Raw genomic sequence first — 21,787 nt, forward strand, 5'->3', positions numbered from 1 at the left:
TCACGAGCCGCCACTGAGTAACAGCAATAATGGAACTGTTATCTACAACAGATCTGGTTGTGACACCAAATGTACATATGCTGGTACATTAGTTGTATGTTACTAGCAGTACTGTAGTAGCAGTAACTGCACTGTTCGCTACAATAGATCTAGTAGTGGCATCAATAGTACAGATGGTCGTACATTAGTTGTAGAATTAGTAATATTGTTACTAGTTGTAGTAGCAGTAACAGCACTGTTAGCTACAACAGATCTAATAGTACAGGTGTTGGTACATTAGTTGTAGCAGTAATAATAGTTACAAGCAGTAGTAGCAGTAATATCAATGTTAGCTACAACAGATCTAGAAGTGGCACCAATAGTACAGGTGGTGGTATATTAGGCTTATGTGTAGCAGTAGTAATATTGTTATTAGCAGTTGTAGTGTAAGTAACAACACTGTTAGCTACAACAGATCTAGTAGTGGCACCAACAGTATAAGTTGTGGTACATTGGTTGTAACAATAGTAATATTATTACTAGCAGTAATAGCACTGTTAACTACAATAGATGTAGTAGTGCCACTAGGTGTTACATTAGTTGCAGTAGCAATATTGTTACTAGCAGTAACAGTACTGTTAGCTACAACAGATCTAGTAGTAGTACCGATATTGTAGGTAATAGTCTACCAATAGTGGCAGTAGTTAGATGTAGTAACAGTAATACAACTTTTAGCTACAACAGATCTAATAGTTGCACCAATATAAATATTAGTTGTAGCAATGGTATTATTAATTGTTACTAGCTTCAGTAGTTGGTGTATGATACGCAACATATTATTACATTATTTGGATTGAATGTGGCACAACTCTATTGATGAATTTAAGCGCACACTTGTCTTTTCTGGCACTTTTTTTTTTCATTTTTTATTTGTGTGTAAAGGATATTATTTTTCTCGTAACGCGCTGAATATCGAATCCTTCTTGAATTCTATAACTATACCTTTATCCTCTAGCTGTTACTTTTCTAAGAAATATACTTTAATTGAAGCTCTGGTCAGGATGAAATATAAAATTCGGTACCAAATGAGCATGATCGTGTTTCCTTTGTTCTACTCAAGTTAAACAAGCTATAAAAACATAACTGATATTATTCACGGTCTGGAGGAAGCCGGTTGCTATGGCAATGACATAAGGCGCCGTGGTTTATGATCTCGTACACTTGACCCATGCAGTTTATACGGGCCGATTGTCTATCTTAACGACTAATTGCTTCGCGTGTATTGATACAAGTAAGCAAGCATAAATAATAACAGAACCACTTCTGTCTATGCCGCATGACAATATCTGGTCTATAAATCGATCATGGCGAGACTACCCTTATGGGTTTCACAGAGACTTATCCTTTCCGCTTTCTATTCTTTCTTTCTTCTCTAAGCGAATATGCAAAACATCAATCTAAACAACATTGAAAGCTATTTTGTGCGTCTACCGGAAGTTTTAGTTAATTATGTTAACAAAGATGACTGATAAATTAAGGTAAAGCCGTTCTAGGATATGGTAACTGGTCTTAATTTATGCATGATTAATGCTGGGTTGCAAATAACATATTTATTGAGTTCTTAACCTTTAACTGTCCTGTAAGTACCAATCTACAATATTTTCAAAAATATCCACTAACGTCAAAGGTTCCGCTAAAGAGTCTTTAGCTTTTAGGTCTGGTTTTAGTCCTCTAACAATTCAACGTTTCTTTAGTTAGCTGTAAATAAGCTACTAGCTTCCAAAAATGAAATGTAAGACTTTCCGATTCCTTGCATTTCAAAGGTAGCTCTGAAGAAAATTATATTCGAATATAAGTGATAAAGGAATTACAGTGTGCTATCACCATGCATATATGTCTATATATTGAAATTGTATATTTACAGAGAAATCTGAGGTTATACAGATCTACCCACTTATTTATGTAGACAGTATAGCCATTTAGTGGCATAACTGATAACTACATGCTCTGAGACAATCTTTCTTTCCACAGGGCTGAACTGCAGAATTAACAAGTTTTATTCTGATAGAAATATATGACAGTAAGGACTTATTGATTTGTTATGTTGGCTTTGGCAGTTCCGGTTATTGAGAAGTACATTTGTGGACATATTTAATTCGATAGGTCATTATGTTGGTGTTATCAGTTATGGAATTTGTGTAAATGACTATAGCCAGCAAAGTTTGCTAATTGAACGATAACTATCAGTCCGTTAATGCATTTATCTTAACCATACTCTATAATTTAGTGGTCGATTAACTTTAAAGATTTGTTAGATTATGATAGAATGACGTATTAACTGATATTTTGTTTTCTTATATTCAGCGTAAATTTAACGCAATAATTAAGTAAGAACGATTAAATAAGAGTCTATATACAATAAATAAAGTAAATATGCACAATGGCATATACGGAACACATTTCCTTTTGAAAAAGATCTCCTGTCCCTTTATATTAATTTCTACCTAATACATTTATTTCCTTAATCGTAACCACTAGAAGGCTAAGCAAATGTGCAAATTTCGTAAGTATGTAAGTATTAAGTATGTTTTAAGGTACTACCAGGCTAAGAAAGTCGGAAAAAAGTAAGTGATCATATCTGTGGCAGCTACAATTTATTACATGTGCCACGAAATAAACAAAGAAATTGTGTCAGATAGACTTACCTACAATTCCTTAACACTGTCATCATGTTGGGCGTATCGTCAGAAGTAGGGCCAGCATTTTCAAAAGTCTGAAAAAGAAAGAAATCAGATATGAATTACAAGTGGAAGTCATAAGTACCTGAACAAAATATTGAACACGTACTTTTAAACATCCTGTATATATTTTTCTCCATCCCAAAATAGGCTCACCGAGAGCTGCTTCCATTATCCTGTTTAAAATAACATCATTTGGAATAATAGTTCAAGGAAATAAACTTAATATTGGGCAATATCTTAGGCAGTGTTCTAAAGAACACTAATTCGTAACACGCAATTGCAATGTTAATAAATACATACATAAGAAACGTAATTCACCCGTGAAATCGTAACAGGCCATATGGCCTAATACTTGAGGGGAAGAAGAAGAAGAAGAAGAAGAAGAAGAAGACATAAGGAACGTGTAGTGTCCACCGCTGAGTATACACATTTTCCTGTCCACTATATTTGTTTAAAATGTTGGAGTCTCATTGCGGACACTTTGTACTTCTTCAGATGGTACAAAGGACATTTGTTAATTTTCTTCCATAATGACGTAAAGCTTCAGATTTCCGGAGCCCATCATAATGCTATTATTGATCCTCATTTCAAACTTTGATTTTGCTCTATTGAAAACTTGCAATTTATGATCTATTTACATCCTCCGTATCGCGGACCATAGAAATAATCCTTCAGTTTTTCATCATCATTGCGTACTTCCATTCCATTTCAGTTCAGCTTACCCATAAATACACAGCCAGGGAAAAACTTTATTGTTTAAGGTATTTCTGGAGGACAAGTGTTTTATAAGGCACTTAATGTCCAAGTAATAACAGTAGATATCAGATACATTTATTAATTTTGAATAAGATCTTATGAAAGATTATTTTAGATATGGTTTTCAGATTCTATTTTTAATGTTCAGAGCCTATTCCATAGTTTTATTGAGTCTGTTTTAGGAATCCTATAAATCATTGTAGTGGTTGTATTCCTAAAAGTCTAATGTAACAATTCCATTCATTTCATTTAAATATTTCCATCTGATGACTTATCTAATTGATAAAAACAAATTATATTACAACATATAATAATTTGTTTTCAATCTGTATTTCTTTTTGCGAACTTTTTCGCCTATTAACATCTTCAGGCAATGAACTATACAATATCTAAACATTTGTGTATATCAATTAAAATATTTAGTTTACAAAAGTGATTAACAATGAAATATTAACCTAGGTTATTCAAGTGTTTCAACATGTTTTATTTCATTGTTAATCACTTTTCTAAACTACATATTTTAATTGACATTTATATTCAGATTAAAAACAAATTATATATTCAGATTAAAAGCAAATTAATATATGCTGTAAGTGATTAACAATGATGTAGATTATTCAAATGTTTCAATATGTTTCATTTCATTGTTAATCACCTTCGTAAACTAAATATTTTAATTATTAATTATATTCAGATTAAAAGCAAAATAATATATATCTGTAAGTGATTAACAACGATGTAGGTTATTCAAATGTTTCAATATGTTTTATTTCATTGTTAATCACTTTTGTAAACTACATATTTCAATTAATAACTATATTCAAATTAAAAGCAAATTAATATATCTTGTAAGTGATTAACAATGATGTAGATTATTCAAATGTTTCAATATGTTTTATTTCATTGTTAATCACTTTTGTAAACTACATATTTTAATTAATACTTATATTCAGATTAAAAGTATAAAAATATATGCTGTAAGTGATTAACAATGATGTAGATTATTCAAATGTTTCAATATGTTTTATTTCATTGTTAATCACTTTTGTAAACTACATATTTCAATTAATAATTATATTCAGATTAAAAGCAAATTAATATATCTTGTAAGTGATTAACAATGATGTAGATTATTCAAATGTTTCAATATGTTTTATTTCATTGTTAATCACTTTTGTAAACTACATATTTTAATTATTAATTATATTAAGATTAAAAGGAAAATAATATATATCTGCAAGTGATTAACAATGACATAGTTTATTCAAATGTTTCAATATGTTTTATTTCATTGTTAATCACTTTTCTAAACTAAATATTTAAATTAATATATTCAGATTAAAAACTTATTATTATACGTTGTAAGTGATTAACAATGAAATATGTTATTCAAATGTTTCAATATGTTTTACTTCATTGTCAATCACTTTTGTAAACTAAATATTTTAATTAATATACAGAAATGTTTAGATATTGCATAGTTCATTGCCTGAATATGACAATAGGCGAAAACGTTCACAAAAAAGAAATTCATATTAAAAACAAATTATTTTATGTTGTAATATTTGTTTTTATCAGTTAGACAAGTTATCAGACGGGAATACATAAATTAAATCAATGGAACTACTCTGGGAAGCTAAAATCTGATTTTTAGAGCCTAAAAAATCCTGAGTCCAGTGATGACACAATGTTGCAACAGAAACAAGACACACATTTTTACAAGGAAAAGTAGGAAACACAACCTTTGAGCGTCGTACGTCACGAGATCTCGAGAGAGCTTGAAGGATGAAAGGGGGGGAGTCCGTTACCACGACAGCAGGTAAATACTTGAGGCGCGGACCCCGATGCCATCAGCTGGGTTTGAAAAGTCTTCCTCTTTTTATTTCTACGTGGTTAATCCAGCGCAGGGTGGGATCCATGCACGGTAGAAAAGGTACCAACAATCGCAGTCCAAGAGATCTCTTCAGACCGGCCAAGCTAAACACTAGACTGGGACAGCTGTCAAGCCAACGGGCGTACAGGTCTTAGCACGAAATATGCCTCTTGGTCCAGGTTGCGTAATCGAACGCATACCGGTTGTTGAGACACTCGCTGGAATGGAATTCTTCGAACTTTTAGGAGTTCTAAACCACGGAGACTATTTCAGACACGACAAAGTTGTGATACGGCGTCGATAAATCAAGAGGAGGTGTGTCTAACTGAGCCTCCAGATGACTCGAGTTTGATTCCCGATACAGGAGTGAGATTCATCTATTTCCTCAACCATCTGCATTGCTGATTTGCGAAATGATAACCAAATGAGCAGAATTTGATAAACTTACAGTATGTAGTACATAGCGATATAAAGACGGTAAGTGTGTTATTAATGAAAGCACGTCTATTTTCATTGGTTATTTTACCACGCTTTACCAACTGCTGAGGTTATCTAGTGTTTGAGTGAGATGAAGATGATAATTTTTTTTTATTTTATTGGGTTATTTTACGACGCTGTATCAACATAGCTTATTTAGCGTCTAAATGAAAGAAGGTGATAATGCCGGTGAAATGAGTCCGGGGTCCAGCACCGAAAGTTACCCAGCATTTGCTCGTATTGGGTTGAGGGAAAACCTCGGAAAAAACCTCAACCAGGTAACTTGCCCCAACCGGGATTCGAACCCTGGCCACCTGGTTTCACGGCCAGACGCGCTGACCGTTACTCCACAGGTGTGGACTGAAGGTGATAATGCCACGGAAATGAGTCCAGAGTCTAGTGCCGAAAGTTACCCAGCATTTGCACTTAATTGGTTGAGGGAAAACCCCGGAAGAAACCTACCTTAAAATTAAGGGAATATTATTCTTACTGCAACGAAAAAAAATATATTACAGTATGAAAAATTTCTCCTCGGTGACAATAATTTGCCCACCAAAAAAGCACAGGGATTATTAGAATTAGAATTACCTTCCGATTCGAGCTTAAATATAGTGTTTTCTACAACGTCCCTGTTGCAATCTCGATTGCATGTACCATGCATATATCCCGATACTTCCCGAATGCAATACAACAATTAATGCCTCTCAAATCAGCATATTATTTTGTGTGAGAGTTCATTTTCTGCTTTGGTCTTCTTGAAGAACAAACCAGTCGCCTAGAAACAAACTGCACTTTCTCCAAATTATGAAATATGGGATTAAGGTATTTTTCACTGCAGAATTATGCAGGGAATGTGATAAGCTACTCGTTTGGAGTCAAACTGAAATTTATCTACCTTAACTTTAGTAGTAAAATCACAGTTTGGTGTCTAACTGCACTAGTTTTTTGTCTATTCTGAGAAATCAGATTTTTGGATAAAGTTCAGTTTGGTTCTAGGCGACTCAAAAATAGAAGTAAACTTAATATTGAGGTAGACTTGAGACTTAAGAGTATGTACGATTGAGCCAGACTTTGCAAAGCAACATCAATCATCCCACTGATAACTTTATGACAAGTCTAAAAGATTGATATCATTTTGCACAACATGATATAACATAACTTCACGCTTAGGTAACTTCAGATTATATTCAAAAGCTAAAACTGAAATTTAATATTGCTGTCATTTATTAAGAATGTTTAATTCACTGCAGTAAGCCACCCTGTATAGGAGGCCCTTGCACACACCGAGATGTTAATGGGCTAATTCTAATTCCAGTTCTATGTAAATGTTTAGCTAATAGAACATGATTACCAGCCTAAATTATACAAGATATTGTGGAGGTCCGCCAAAGGGGTCCGAAAGTTTGGAAACCTCCATAGTCTGGATCAGCTTACATCATATCCTAAGGGTGAAACCTAACCATTTTTCCCCCATTACTACATAAGCTAGTGGATTATGGTGATTTTCTAGCTTTCAGGTTCAATTTTCTTTTGCCAACTTTGTTTCAATTTCGGTACTGAGAAATACTACAACTGGTAGTAATTTTATAACTGTTATGTTGGCAGCAGTGACACAAGTTGTCAGTAGTTTAAATTCTGAAAATTCAAATTGTTCTAGAATTCTGAGCCCATTACTGGAAGCTAGTGAAATTTGAACGTAATAATAATTAATTTATATCAGTATTAACATTAATACACAATAGTTATTGTATATGTTGCCCCAGATCACATATAGATTGCTCATTCCTACGTTAAAATCGGTTGCACTTTAAAGAGCACAACCGCCAGGATCGCCTCCTGTCCGCCGTAAACGAACACGAGATGGCAGTACAGTCGCTAATGCAATTCAAATGGGAGTTATGACGTGACTGTTTATGTAACAACTAAATGGCAGCATAGTAAAACTGACAAAAGTTGTTACCGTCAAAGCCTACAACGCCGAGCAATCTGGGTATATAATAAGATCTAGGGTGTTGCTTTGTGTTGTGGTTACAATTTCAAGATTAGAGTCAGGTAGGCTAAGTGTAAATAAATATAACATATTTCGTGTGATACATGCCCTTGGGTAATCGATAGAAATACCATTTCAGATTTTAATTAATTTCTTTCGTGTTTAGTCTTTTATTACAATAATGAAGTAAGTATTCTAAAGCATACATTTCAAAGTGGCATTCTTTTTCGGAATTCATACTAATCATTTCACGTGATCAAACAAAATACATTTTTAGGTTAGGTCTCGTGAATCGTAAGCTCTTTAATCAAAGCAATGAATTTCATGTTGTCAGACAAAATACATTTTAATATTAGATCGTACACTAATCTACTAACTACTAACATAATGTGCGAGAGGCCCAGAAGGAAAATATACTCTTTCACAAATGATTGAACCTTTTAGAAAACGCCTCCCCAACACATAGATGAGATGTGGTAAATAAGCAAGACATGGTTATTGTTAATACTTTATTATTATTATTATTACTATTATTATAATAATTATTATTACTATTATTATTATTATTACTACTACTATTATTATTATTATTATTATTATTATTATTATTATTATTATTTTTATTATTATTATTATTATTATTTTTATTATTATTATTATTATTATAGTACATGACATTGTGTGATTTTATCCTCTTTTGGTGATATCTAGTATTAGTTGGCAACACTGAAGAGACGGCCAAATTAGTCTTTTAGGGTCATATTCATAGATATTCTTAGCGCGGGCTTCCGGTGGATGATCAGCGAACTAACGTTTTTCGTATTCATAAACCAATGTTAGCGATATGACATGATATGAATCCTGCACAAGTAATCAGTCAATAGCCGGGGCTAGTTTAGCACGCTCGTAGCGCGGGCTAGCGAAATGTCTATGCATAGCATCCTTAGGAATTACTCTTTCGTGATTCTCAGTATAGTGTGTAATATTGCAATGAACACAGGAACCTGACAGAAGATGTCCAACGTTAAGACGGACACGGATATTATTTATATTTCCCTTTAACGTATTTACCTCTCAATTACGGACACTTGGCTCAGATCGAGTACGAGGTGAGTCGAAAGTTGAATTAATACATAAAGGTAAAGTTCTGAAGTTCAAACTGTTTGCGTTTTTAAAACCTGACATAGCCTATTTTCAGAAACAGAGAAAATTTTCACCCATCCAACCGCACACAAGGCTGTTTAGGTCTATGAACTTTTAGAAGGTCTGTCTTGTATTGTGATTCAATAGGGATACAGCTGCTCTCCAGGTCATAGCTCCAACATGAAACGTAGGGAAAGTCCTTGGTTTGGAAATGGACTTTCGTTTTACCGCTAACATTCTTCAACCCCAACTGGGCATAAGAGAGGGTGCATTTGACGACTTCTTTCAGCTTCCAACCTGTCCACCACTTCAATAGAGTTCTACCATAGAGACAACTATGGTTCGACCACAGTCTACTATATACAGTTACGAAGCTTGAGTTTTGAGGGTGTTAGAAACAATAGACTGTGATGGTACTATTTTGCATTGCCTGTAATGAGGCGATATTAGCGATCCTAGTGGTGAGCAACTATCTGATTTTTGCATATTTACTACGTATTGAGCTTCGCGACTGTATATACTAGACTGTGGTTCGACTAAATATAAGTTTTAAATTTCACAATTTAGGGGAAAATTTCAGTATACGGATACCTCAATGACAATAACTACCTTGAAATACTAAAAGGAGAGCAGATCTGTCTGTGTTTAACGAATGCGTATCATCATGCTTACGAAAAGACACTGTTCACTGCCAATAATTTATTTTCTGTGCACAAGGATGAAATTTTGGAGCAAGAGGCAACGGTTGGTATCCGTGTTCTGAAATTTACCCTAACTTATCAGTGCGTTCACTATAGTCCTGAAGCAGAGTTTCTCAAAGTGTGTGGGATTTCGCGAGTCCTGATTGGTTTTCAAATTTTATTTTATACCTATAAATACTATAACATACTCATTCATATTGTTCTGCCGAAGGGCAGGGCTTTCACTGCAAACCCAGCATCCTCCAATCTTTCCTATTTTCTGCCTTCCTCTTCGTTTCCGCATATGATCCGTATATCTTAATGTCGTCTATCATCTGATATCTTCTTCTGCCCCGAACTCTTCTCCCGTTTACCATTCCTTCCAGTGCATCCTTCAGTAGGCAGTTTCTTCTCAGCCAATGACCAAATCAGTTCCTTTCCATCTTCCTGATCAGTTTCAGCATCATTCTTTCTTCATCCACTCTTTCCAACACAGCTTCATTTCTTATTCTGTCTGTCCATTTCACACGTTCCATTCTTCTCCATATCCACATTTCAAATGCTTCTAATCGCTACTTTTTACTTCGTCGTAATGTCCACGTTTCTGCCCTATACAATGCCATACTCCAAATAAAGAGCTTCACTATGGTCTGTCCAAAACTACTTCCGACCTGACAAATGGCGCCTTTAGCATGTTACCATGGCAACCATTCAAATCAACCAATCACGAGATACGCGTAACCATGGTAATGGGACGGTGTTGCCGTGTCTATTGTATGTTTACAAGTTGCACGTGAATACCAGGGCCTAGTGGTGAATACAGTGCCCGGAATGACTTTGAGTTGGCTGGTTAGCGCGTGCTTTGTGTGAATTAAAAATAGTATTTAGTTGTATTATTGTTTTAGTGTATCGATAATTATTGTGTTTGAATTTTATTAGACGTATTATCTTCGTTGTCATTGGTGGAGTGTGTGGCTAGTGTGTGTTTTCTAGTTTCTGCGAGATTTTCTAAACAGGTGATTTGTGCAATGTAGAAAGGAAGGAAAGGCATGCAGAGAACAAAGAATATTGGACAAGGTGCCCCGTTAAAGAGTCAAGCGCGAGAGATGGTGTGTAATGTAAGACAGTATTTTGAGAGGGGAAAAAGATAATGGCGGGCCTCTTTTACCTTTGGCGCAAGTCGTAATGAGAACTGCTGCTTGTGTTAAAGTTAATAAGAGAACTGTTATCGATATTGGGAAAGAAAAAGACCGTGTAGATTTTTAATCATAAATATTTTTATAGTTTACAATTTTTTCAACGTCTTTCTAACAATATTACATTGAAGAATTTTACAGTTTACAGTCCTTTCGACGCTTTCCTAACGGTATTACAAAGAATACCGGTACTACTACTACTACTACTACTACTACTACTACTACTACTAATACTAATAATAATAATAATAATAATAATATAATAATAATAATAATAATAGACTAATAAAAATAATAATGTACACAAATTTTAATACCTAGTGTTCAACAAATTGGTTAGAAATGTATGTGTTCATGTCAGCCGTTCATTACTGCACTCTATCGGTAGCGCACTCGCTTATATGAAAGATGGGCAACATGACAACACTGCTCCCCCTTCTCTGTAAGCTGTCAAGTCGGAAGTATTTTTGGTCAAGGTATAGTCTCTTCCTTAGTTCTTTTTCCAGAGGTCCGCAGAAGATGCTTCTTTATCTATTAAAAGCTTCCTTTGCCATTGCTAACCTCCTTTTTACTTCCTGGCAGCAGCTCATGTTACTGCTCATAAAAATCACGACGATTGAGATGGGCAGGGCATGTGGCACGTATGGGTGAATCCAGAAATGCTTATAGAGTGTTAGTTGGGAGGCCGGAGGGAAGAAGACCTTCGGGGAGGCAGAGACGTAGATGGGAAGATAATATTATAATGGATTTGAGGGAGGTGGGATAAGATGATAGAGACTGGATTAATATTGCACAAAATAGGGACCGATGGCGGGCTTATGTGAGGGCGGCAATGAACCTCCGGGTTCCTTAAAAGCCATTTGTAAGTAAGTATCTAAGTAAGTAAGTGACGTATGGTCTCCTAACAGTCTCTGTAATTTAAAAAAGTTGCTTGTCTGAGAGTTATGGAGGTAAAAATGTGTTCGGTGCAGCCCGGGTTCGATAGCGCGCCTTCCGATTCGCAGTAGAATGTGACACAGGCTTCAGTCGTGCCCCCATACCCAGATGTATGCATTTTTGCACCGTCACTGTACTCCGGATAGAGGCGTGATGGCGCATGTGTGATATACATGCCCTGATATTGTTCGTAATTATGTGGAAGGCACATGTTGGCGGGTTGCGTGCTGACTCCACATTACATCCATGGCAACAGATTAAAACAAACGCTAATCGTCAATGTCACCTGGAGACAAAGACATTGCTTTCCGATCTCGGCCGAATTCTACTTCCAACACCCGCGGGAACAGTCGCGAAAAGAAATTAATATTCCTACTTCATACACACTTACAAAAGAATTATATATAGGAGTCTGTATGTATGTATGTATTTATTCACACTGCAGTGGGTATATACCCGGTGGCAGTGGTAACTAATTACATTCAATAAACGCAGAATAAATATGGGAAATGCGTGTTATTATTCGGTGGAGAAGCTCTTATCATCCAGTCTGCTGTCAAAAAATCTGAAAGTTAGAATTTATAAAACAGTTATATTACCGGTTCTTCTGTATGGTTGTGAAACTTGGACCCTCACTCTGAGAGAGGAACATAGGTTAAGGATGTTTGAGAATAAGGTGCTTAGGAAAATATTTGGGGCTAAGCGGGATGAAGTTACAGGAGAATGGAGGAAGTTACACAAAGCAGAACTGCACGCATTGTATTCTTCACCTGACATAATTAGGAACATTAAATCCAGACGTTTGAGATGGGCATGGCATGTAGCACATATGGGCGAATCCAGAAATGCATATAGAGTGTTAGTTGGGAGACCGGAGGGAAAAAGACCTTTAGGGAGGCCGAGACGTAGATGGGAGGATAATATTAAAATGGATTTGAGGGAGGTGGGATATGATGATATAAACTGGATTAATCTTGCACAGGATAGGGACCTTAAAAGCCATTTGTAAGTAAGTAAGTAAGTCAGTAAGTAAGTAATGACAATAATAAACTTATTAATTAAAAATACAATTAATAATAATACTAATAATTAATAATAATAATAATAATAATAACAACAACAACAACAGGGAATATACTAAATTAAATGAAACGATCACTTAAAATAACATTTGAAATAAATCAAATTTGTATCTTAAAACTAAGATCGAACTAAAACCCACGAGTATGATACGTTCATATCTGCACAAGTACCTTTCAAATTACACTCATTTCGCTGTCAACTCACTCACTGCACTGGAACTACGACACATTTCACTGATTCTATCCTGATTTCACTAACACTTCAAAAACATTTCACTGTTCAAATACTATGCACTGCCACTATAAACTATAAAGCTTCACTGACAGGAACACATTTCACTTACACAACACACTTTACTGACACAACACACTTCACTGACACAACATAATTCTTCACTGATACAACTCTTCAATAACAACATATCATTTACACCCTTTAAATACTGTGTATAATTACCGTCTATTAGTAACGTCCTTAAGCCTATTTTTAAATACATTTTTGGTTGTTGGTAAAGCCTTTAGTAAGTCTGCAGGTAAAGCATTCCAGTCCCTGATAGTACGACTGAGAAAAGAAAACTTTCCAGTGTCCGTCCTCTGCCTTCTTTCCCTCAATTTATATGAGTGGTCGTTTCTTGAAGAGTAATTTGGCGATACAAATAAATATTTCGGAGGAAAACGCACTGTAAAATTAATCATGAATGAAAACTATTTTAATCATATCTGGGAGCACATAATAGGCTATATCATACAGACATACCATTCCTATGAAATGAAACTACTATTGTGCTATCAAAAAGGAGTGCGTTATATGGCAGTAAAATTTTTTATAGCCCCCTATGGATATAAAAAGTCAAACTCAAAACATAAGATTATTTATTGCCAAATTAATTTCTCACGCCTTCTATTCTATAGATGAATTTATTACATTCAACAAGTCTGTATGAATATTATTCTTGCATTACGTATGAATATTTGAAATGTGGATATGGTGGAGAATGGGGCGTGTGAAGTGGACAGACAGAATAAGAAATGAAGCTGTGTTGGAAAGAATGGATGAAGAAAGAATGATGCTGAAACTGATCAGGAAGAGAAAAGGGAATTGGGAGCACTGGTTGAGAAGAAACTGCCTACTGAAGGATGCACTGGAAGGAATGGTGAACGGGAAAAGAGTTCGGGGCAGAAGAAGATATCAGATGATACACGACATTAAGATATGTGGTTCATATGCAGAGACAAAGAGGAAGGTAGAAAATAGGAAAGATTTGAGAATGCTGGATTTGCAGTTAAAGATCTGCCCTTGGGTTGAGAACTATAAATATTAGGCCTAATAATAGTAATGATAATAATAATAATAATAATAATAATAATAATAATAATAATAGTAATAATAACAATAATAATAATAATAATAATAATAATAATAATAATAATAATAATAATAAAAATTTGTGACGAGACTGTCCATCAAGAGCCAAGGCCGACCAACCGGCTGTTGGTCTCACGTTCATATACCTTAGCAGAGGTGGACGATCATCCAACTAAATCGGAGGTAGCGTGTGATCCCCACAGACGTCAAAACTGATTTCCGAAACCGAATTTCGCTAACTTTCTTAGCTCCCAAAATTCATCACTATGCTGGATGGGCACCGGTCCCATACACTGTCCGGAATCTCATGGCAAAATTCTTCCCCAAGAAGAATGGTACCGACGCGCATTCCGTAACGTGAGTCCAGACATGATGTCTTAGACCACGACGCTACGGCGCGTGACAGTGATTGTCGCGTATTGTAAATGAAAGTAACTTTATTTTTGTTAGTGAAAACTAAAATTTTGGGCCGTCCGCTGAAACGATGGAGTGAGATTGTAACAGGCCACTAGGCTTAATACGTGATAGGAAGAAGAAGAAGAAGAAGAAGAAGAAGAAGAAAATTAAAATTACATTATTAATAAAATTGTGTGTGTTCACTTATTAACACGTATGTCATATTAACAGCTAGTACATGTATTACGTATCGTATAAGCGGGATGAGTTTAAGTTATACCTACAGTATGTACGAAAACTGATATTTAGGCCCACTCTAAAAGCGGTTAAACTTGACCATAAAACAGTAAAAAATTAATTTGTGCGAGATCGTGCGTATTTGCTTGGTTTCCGCACAAAACCAATCCGCGGAAAGTCCTAACACACATAACAATTTCCCTCTTCTTACCGCTTAAGTGACATATTCATTTTACTGCTTTAGGCTTTTAACATATTATTTTTAGAGACGTTCAATATAGTAATAATTATAAATTGGAAACTTACCACTGCAATTTCACCTAAATTGCACTGTTAATTATTGTTTTTAAATATTTGCAAAAATCATTATATAACCTTACCGTTTGTTTAAGTTCGCATTTATAGACTGGGGGGGGGGGGAAAAAAACAGACGTACATCACGACCTGCTGGAGTATAGTAAACACAGAAAATATTTTAAAGCAACAATGTTGAAGATAGATATTTTTGTTTTACAAATTTGCCGTCATTGAACAGAAACCAGGATGGAGATTTCATTGCAACTAATTAGAAATTCCTCTTTCAGGTACGTAATAAACGATCTTCGCACAAAATAATGTACTCAACTACGTTTCGCTTTTTCAAACTTTTCCTCGAACATGAAAACTTCAACATACCGCTCTTGTAACGCATATTACTATTGTGACCTAAAATAATAAAAGATAAGTCTACTTAACAAAACTGGATAATAAATAATGGAACTTTACTGACATTATAGTTTAAACCTCGAAGATTGTTTACAGATCTAACGCGAACAGAGACCTTGGAAGGCCGAAAAAGCGATGGAAAGACCAGCTCACCTGAGGCGGAACAGGCCAGAAGGCCTAATCCTTGACAGAATTTGATAATGGTTTAAACCTTTTCTATGATGAATTTACTCCAGTTTACGGTATGGAAACTAGTTCATTTCAGAGGAAATAAGGAGAAAGTACATCAAGCGATATAATCTATAAGGTCTGTAAGGTCTTCCCCTCCCCAAAGTAAAACTGAAATGACTCCCCTGGAATTTCGTAATCCTTAAATTGGCAATTTATAGGATACAACAAAGTTAATATGCTATCTATAGATATAATTTGAACTGGTAATGGAAATTACGGGAAAACGGCTGAACGAATTTTAATAAATGACCCCTTATTTTGAAGCCTGGGACCCAAAGTTTTTCAGAAAAATAGTAGTTTTCAGTGAAATGTCAATTTTCAACATAATTTTCCTATTTTCTAAAATCCATCTGTCGTCACTAACTAATTGCATTTCAGAATAAAACAAAACATACACTACAGTAAACAATACTACACGAATGATGATATGAAAGTGAAACGTTTTGGGGTTATATAAGTAGATATAGAGAATATCTTAAATTATATCTTGATTTCTATAATTTACTGAATGGCGGCTATATAGTATACATATATAGTATATGTTACTGAACACTATAACACTTACATAAGATAATAATATTGTTATTAAAAATCAAATATTTTTATGGTTATTAATTCAAGTGGGGTTGGTTTTTTTTCACATATTTAATGGCGGTGTGGTGTGTATATTTATATACGTGATTCTCTTCAGTATTGGCTCGGGAGAGAGCGCAAAAATTTCGGTTCTTAAGAAAAGACCAAAAGGTATTACTTACTGACAAAATAAGAGGCCTACAAGATTTTGTAGTCTCCCGATCATTTCAGAAAGATCTCTTAGCAGGATAAAATGATTTTACCCTCTACATTTCAAAGAAGTTTACGAAACATGCAGCAGCTATACTAAGACGCTATGTCTATTGTTCGAAAACATAGCAAACCTGACATTTTTTTTAACTTTCACCTACAATCCGCAATGACCTGAAATAGCTATTGCTTTACTCTCACATGAAAAACCGACTGATCGTCCTGACATTGTTACTTGCGTTTTCGCGTTGAAACTCAAAAACTGAAGGTGTATAGGTCCAAGAAAAAGTATTTGGCATAAAAAAAAATCAGAGGGAGTATGTTTCATTATTATGGAAGCAAATAACTTTCAGAATGTCTGGTATTCGTCATTGAAAATAAATCTGAAAAATGTTTATTTGAACGTCTAATGAACTTAATTTGGAGCATTTGCTGCACAAACCAATAGTATGCTATAATTTTAGTAGAACAATAAAAAAAAATTGGTATGAAAATTAAAATTTCACAATGCTATAACATTGTACATCATCCGTCTTACTAATAAAAACTCTATATACAGATGTTTAACTGTCTTATACAATGAGTAGCTCGTTTATAAGTCGTGTGTAAATTCCTTACTAATAATCACTACATACGTCGTGTAGGTCCACACCTGTGGAGTAACGGTTAGCGCGTCTGGCCGCGAAACCAGGTGGCCCGGGTTCGATTCTCGGTTGGGGCAAGGTACCTGGTTGAGGTTTTTTCCGGGGTTTTCTCTCAACCCAATATGAGCAAATGCTGGGTAACTTTAGGTGCTGGACCCCGGGCTCATTTCACCGGCATTATCATCTTCATCTCATTCAGACGCTAAATAACCTAAGATGTTGGTAAACCGTCGTAAAACAACTTACTAAAAAAAAAAATACGTCGTGTATAACAGTATGACTGTTACACAGCTACGTCATAGTTTCGTCATTACTTCGTTACGAAAGGTAATAGAATATCTGAGGTTCTGTATTGGATCCGGTAGAGCGCTCTAGTGTGGCGTGTTAAATATCGATAGTACAACTGGCTCTAATCGATTACCACACTACATTTTGGTCAAAGAGTACAAGCTACAGCAATATTATTCTAATAATTCTATGATCTTTGGTTTGTTCTTCTGTGGTTACAAGGTAACCATCATCATAAAATGACAGTCGATACGAACAGCTGTTAGAGGGGCGGCCATTTTTTCGCTATATACAACGCTTAAACAAGGGGTTTCGTGTATATAACTACTGCAAAGCAATTCCCATTGTATAGTTACAGCCTGTTTATACGTCCATAGCTTATTCACGGTTTAACGTTTTCTGTCTCAACTCTGCATAAGTCTCGTATAAAAACTATACACGGTTTATTAGTAAGACTGCATATGTATAAAATATGGACAATGCAGTAGTTGTTTTCTTTACAGTCCGACACGGTTTAATAAACTAATGTGAGAAATGAAGTTTTGCCAATTTAAGGGAGAACTTCAAAATCTCTGTTGTATTGAGAATGGAGTTCTTGAATTCTTCTAGAACAAATTAAGTGCAATCTGTTGGCTTGTAATATGTAGCTAATTTATTTAAAGAGCTGGGTTTAGATTTCAACGACCCAAAGAGGTGTTTGTTTGTGCAATATATTCGGTAGAAGTTCGCACCTGCCTTCTCATTCACGTTGTTATGCAAATTATCTGATTGTCATCTCCCACGAATTCGCGACGGTGCGGTGCCCCTTCCTCTGTCTTATTAGAATATAATAAGCAGACACTTCCTCGTAAAAGGCTCGTCGGTGGACACCAGTTTGATTTCCCTGCGAACGGATTAGTTACGGGCAAGAACTTGTGCGAAAAATGAATAAGGCGAGATGCCACTGTGTTGGACTACGAGATATGTTTAAGAGATTAATATTTAGCCTAATTTAAAGCTGAGCAAGTTAGTCCTTAAACTGGCAAAAATTCATTTCTCACACTAGTTTATTAAACCTTGTTGGACTGTAAATAAAACAACTTTCGGAATGTCTATATTCTATGTTATGTCGTAAAATATTATAGTAGGCCTATAGTGAAATTTTAATTTTCCTACCAAATTTTTTTCTATTGTACTATTGCACGGAAAATAGCCGCATACTAGCCATACCAACACATAAGACATCATCGTATTCATCATCATACACAATCTCGCTCTCGCGCTTGTGGAATACCCTACCCAGTGACATCAGAGACTGTCGGAATTTAGTAGCGTTCAAAAGCAAGCTTATTAAGCATTTCCTTACTGCGTAGAGTAGGTTTAATTTGTACTTAGTTAATAACAAAAAATTTCCCTCTTCTTAACTTTTGCAATAAACTGTCTAGCTTTTATTAATCAGTTAATTTTTTAGCACTTTGATTTTTATTGTATTTGTAAATTTAACACTAATTGTAATTATAATTGTAATTGTATTCTCAATATTGTAGTTGTAATCCCCTGGTAGAGGGAAAGAGAAGGCCTGATGGTCTTATCTCTACCAGGTTAAATAAATAAATATTAAAATTATAGTATATAGCCTATTAACCTGTTCTATCCTATAGGATACTTTCCGAATTTAAGGGTTAAGGGGGATTAGGGCTGAAATTTCGACATTTTCAATTTTCATCAAAACACAGTATCAATTTTGCGCGTTCATGCTTAAAAATAGCCTATTTCAATATCTTTTTTTATATAAAATATCATCAATTTGTCCCACGGTCATTTTTAATCCCATATGGGGTACCATATAGTGAAGGGGTATTCTAAAATCAGTATTCACGTCAAAAAATGAAAAGCGAGAGAATAGCATGTATGTATATCAACATAATACTGTGGAGTAAAGGTCAGCGCTTCTGGCCGGGAAACCAGGTGGCCCGGGTTCGATTCCCGGTCGGGGAAAGTTACCTGGTTGAGGTTTTTCCGGAGTTTTCCCTCAAACCAATATGAGCAAATGCTGGGTAACTTTCGGTGTTGGATCCCAGACTCATTTCACCAGTATTATCACCTTCATCTCATTCAGACGCTAAATAACCTTAGATGTTGATAAAGTGTCGTAAAATAACCTACCAAAATAAAAAAAAAACGTAATAGGCCTAGTGATTATCAGGCAGTACATCTCACTTGACGATATGTGTCAGAGGAAGAACAATTGTTTGTAGGCCCTATGCATCTGAAGTCTGACTAGTGTAATATTTTTCTAATCGGCGATGTGTCCAAAGGAGGGAGAAAGGAATTGGCCACCCTACCCCTTGTCTCCTGGCCTAGTTGCCTCTTAAGTGGTGCCTTGTTGGTATCATTTGTGAGGTTCAGCCTGTCTTCGGATAGTTGACCTAAGAGCAATTTTCATATTTGTAATGTTTTTAGTAAAACTTTAATATCTCATAAAAATGTTCACACTTTTTCATATTTTGTACGATTTTCCTACTCCGTTATAACCACCACTAAACCACTTTCCAGACATTAGCCTATAAGAGGCAATGGATATATCTTACAGAAAACACCTGAAAAACTCAAGAGACTCCCACTCCACCAACAGTCCGGAATTTCCAGGAGTAAATGAAATCTGCCAATTCATTTTAGTGTCATTGAACTCGTAGCGACAGTGAATTCGAGAAGCCAAAACAAATAAGCGGTTTCTATTTCACCTTCGCTCAAAATTTAGGTTCCAGTTAAAGTCTTTTCATTGTTACCATTTGTACTTTTATACGTGTAAATTAATCTTTTAAACGGGTTTCAATCATCTATTTTTTTGTCTACAGTATTTACTTTCTCCTCAAGTTACACTGCCTCAGCTGTCGTGCGATCCGCCAATTCGTGCCTTAAATTCCTCCCTCCAGCGTATCGCTAGATGACGTCACTCGCTTCAATTGAAGGTCACGTTGCATATATTGATCCTTGGTCTGTCGATCGCCGTTTACTTTATTGAAATATGTGGTGTAGTTTAGAAATTATAGGCGCGACAAAACTCGCCTGAATATGTGACTTTCTGGAATGGTACCCTAGTACTGGACCGAACTTCACGAGTCTATTCCGTAGAGTGATGGAGGAATATCCAAAAGGTCGATGGAAAGACAAAGTTCCCTTTTGCAAATTAAGCTTTCAGGAATAACTCCCTGTAAAGTTAATTTGAATAATTTCGAGGGAAAAATTGTTCCGGGGCCATTTCCCGGGTAGCTCAGTGGGAGAGCGTTGGTACATTTAACCAAAGGTCCCGGGTTCGATACCCGGCCCCGGAACAATTTTTCCCTCGAAATTATTCAAAGTTCCCTTTTGATCTCCAATTAGGACGAGGCCCTCAAGATACGCTGAAAACAGAAATCTCTGGAGAGCTCTAGCGAATGAGGCTTCCGGGTTGAGTGATGGTAATTGATTCATTGATCCTTCTCATAATTTCCTCATTTCTTATATCATCTCGTTTTGAACATTTCATTGTAAAATTTATATAAAAAATACTGTATCTCAAATTTGGAATTTTTTATTTTTACTTGGTTATTTAACGACGTTGTATCAACTACTAGGTTATTTAACATCGATGGGATTGGTGATAGTGAGATGGTATTTGGCGAGATGAGGCCGAGGATTCGCCATAGATTACCTAACATTCGCCTTGCGATTGGAGAAAATCTCGGAAGAACCCAACCATGTAATCAGCCCAAGCGGGGATCGAACCCGCGCCAGAGCGTAACTCGGGATCGGCAGAAAAGCGTCTTAGCCGACTGAGCTACGCCGGTGGCTTTGGAATTTTATTAGTCTATAGAAAATACCTTAATATGTTATAATGTAACAATTTATTGTATGTAATTTTAAAAAGTGATAATACGGTGTTAGCATGAGAGTCTCCAAGAAATTTCAGTTCCACTGAATATGAGAAGAAACTTCTTTCCCTTTTTAAAGATACACGTGATAAATTATTTATAGGTGAGGCAAGAAATGTAGTAGGTGTGGATTTTATATTAATAGCAAGTGATACTGTAATACTTTAACACGGGTTTTCCTGAATTTGAATTTATTCGGAGAACCTGTACCATTTACCCAATAAACAGAGAAAGAGTAAACGGAGAAGGTGCGAAATTTTAATTCATTTCCTAAGCAACATTGCGTACCAATTTTATTTTCCTCGTCACTAACTCGTTCCTTTTTCCTTTATTCAGGTTGGTACAAATTTTGACTTTTTCTGGTAAAAAAAAAGCCACCAGCGTAGATCAG

At 35.5% G+C, this 21,787-nt stretch overlaps 1 long non-coding RNA gene and 1 other non-coding gene across 2 annotated transcripts in view; one reads left to right on the top strand and one right to left on the bottom strand.

The window, feature by feature from the left end:
- LOC138704646 (uncharacterized) overlaps window positions 1-21,787 on the bottom strand; it is a 1,589,272-nt gene that overhangs the window by 1,498,358 nt on the left and 69,127 nt on the right. The window contains exon 3 of the long non-coding RNA XR_011333384.1: window positions 2,685-2,752. This is a non-coding gene — a long non-coding RNA (uncharacterized lncRNA). The remainder of the gene's footprint in view (window positions 1-2,684; window positions 2,753-21,787) is intronic.
- Window positions 20,746-20,817, top strand: TRNAN-AUU (transfer RNA asparagine (anticodon AUU)). The gene has a single exon. It is a non-coding gene; the product is annotated as a tRNA-Asn (tRNA).

The sequence above is a fragment of the Periplaneta americana genome, chromosome 8, assembly GCF_040183065.1.
Source record: "Periplaneta americana isolate PAMFEO1 chromosome 8, P.americana_PAMFEO1_priV1, whole genome shotgun sequence".
In the NCBI taxonomy this organism is placed as follows: domain Eukaryota; kingdom Metazoa; phylum Arthropoda; class Insecta; order Blattodea; family Blattidae; genus Periplaneta; species Periplaneta americana.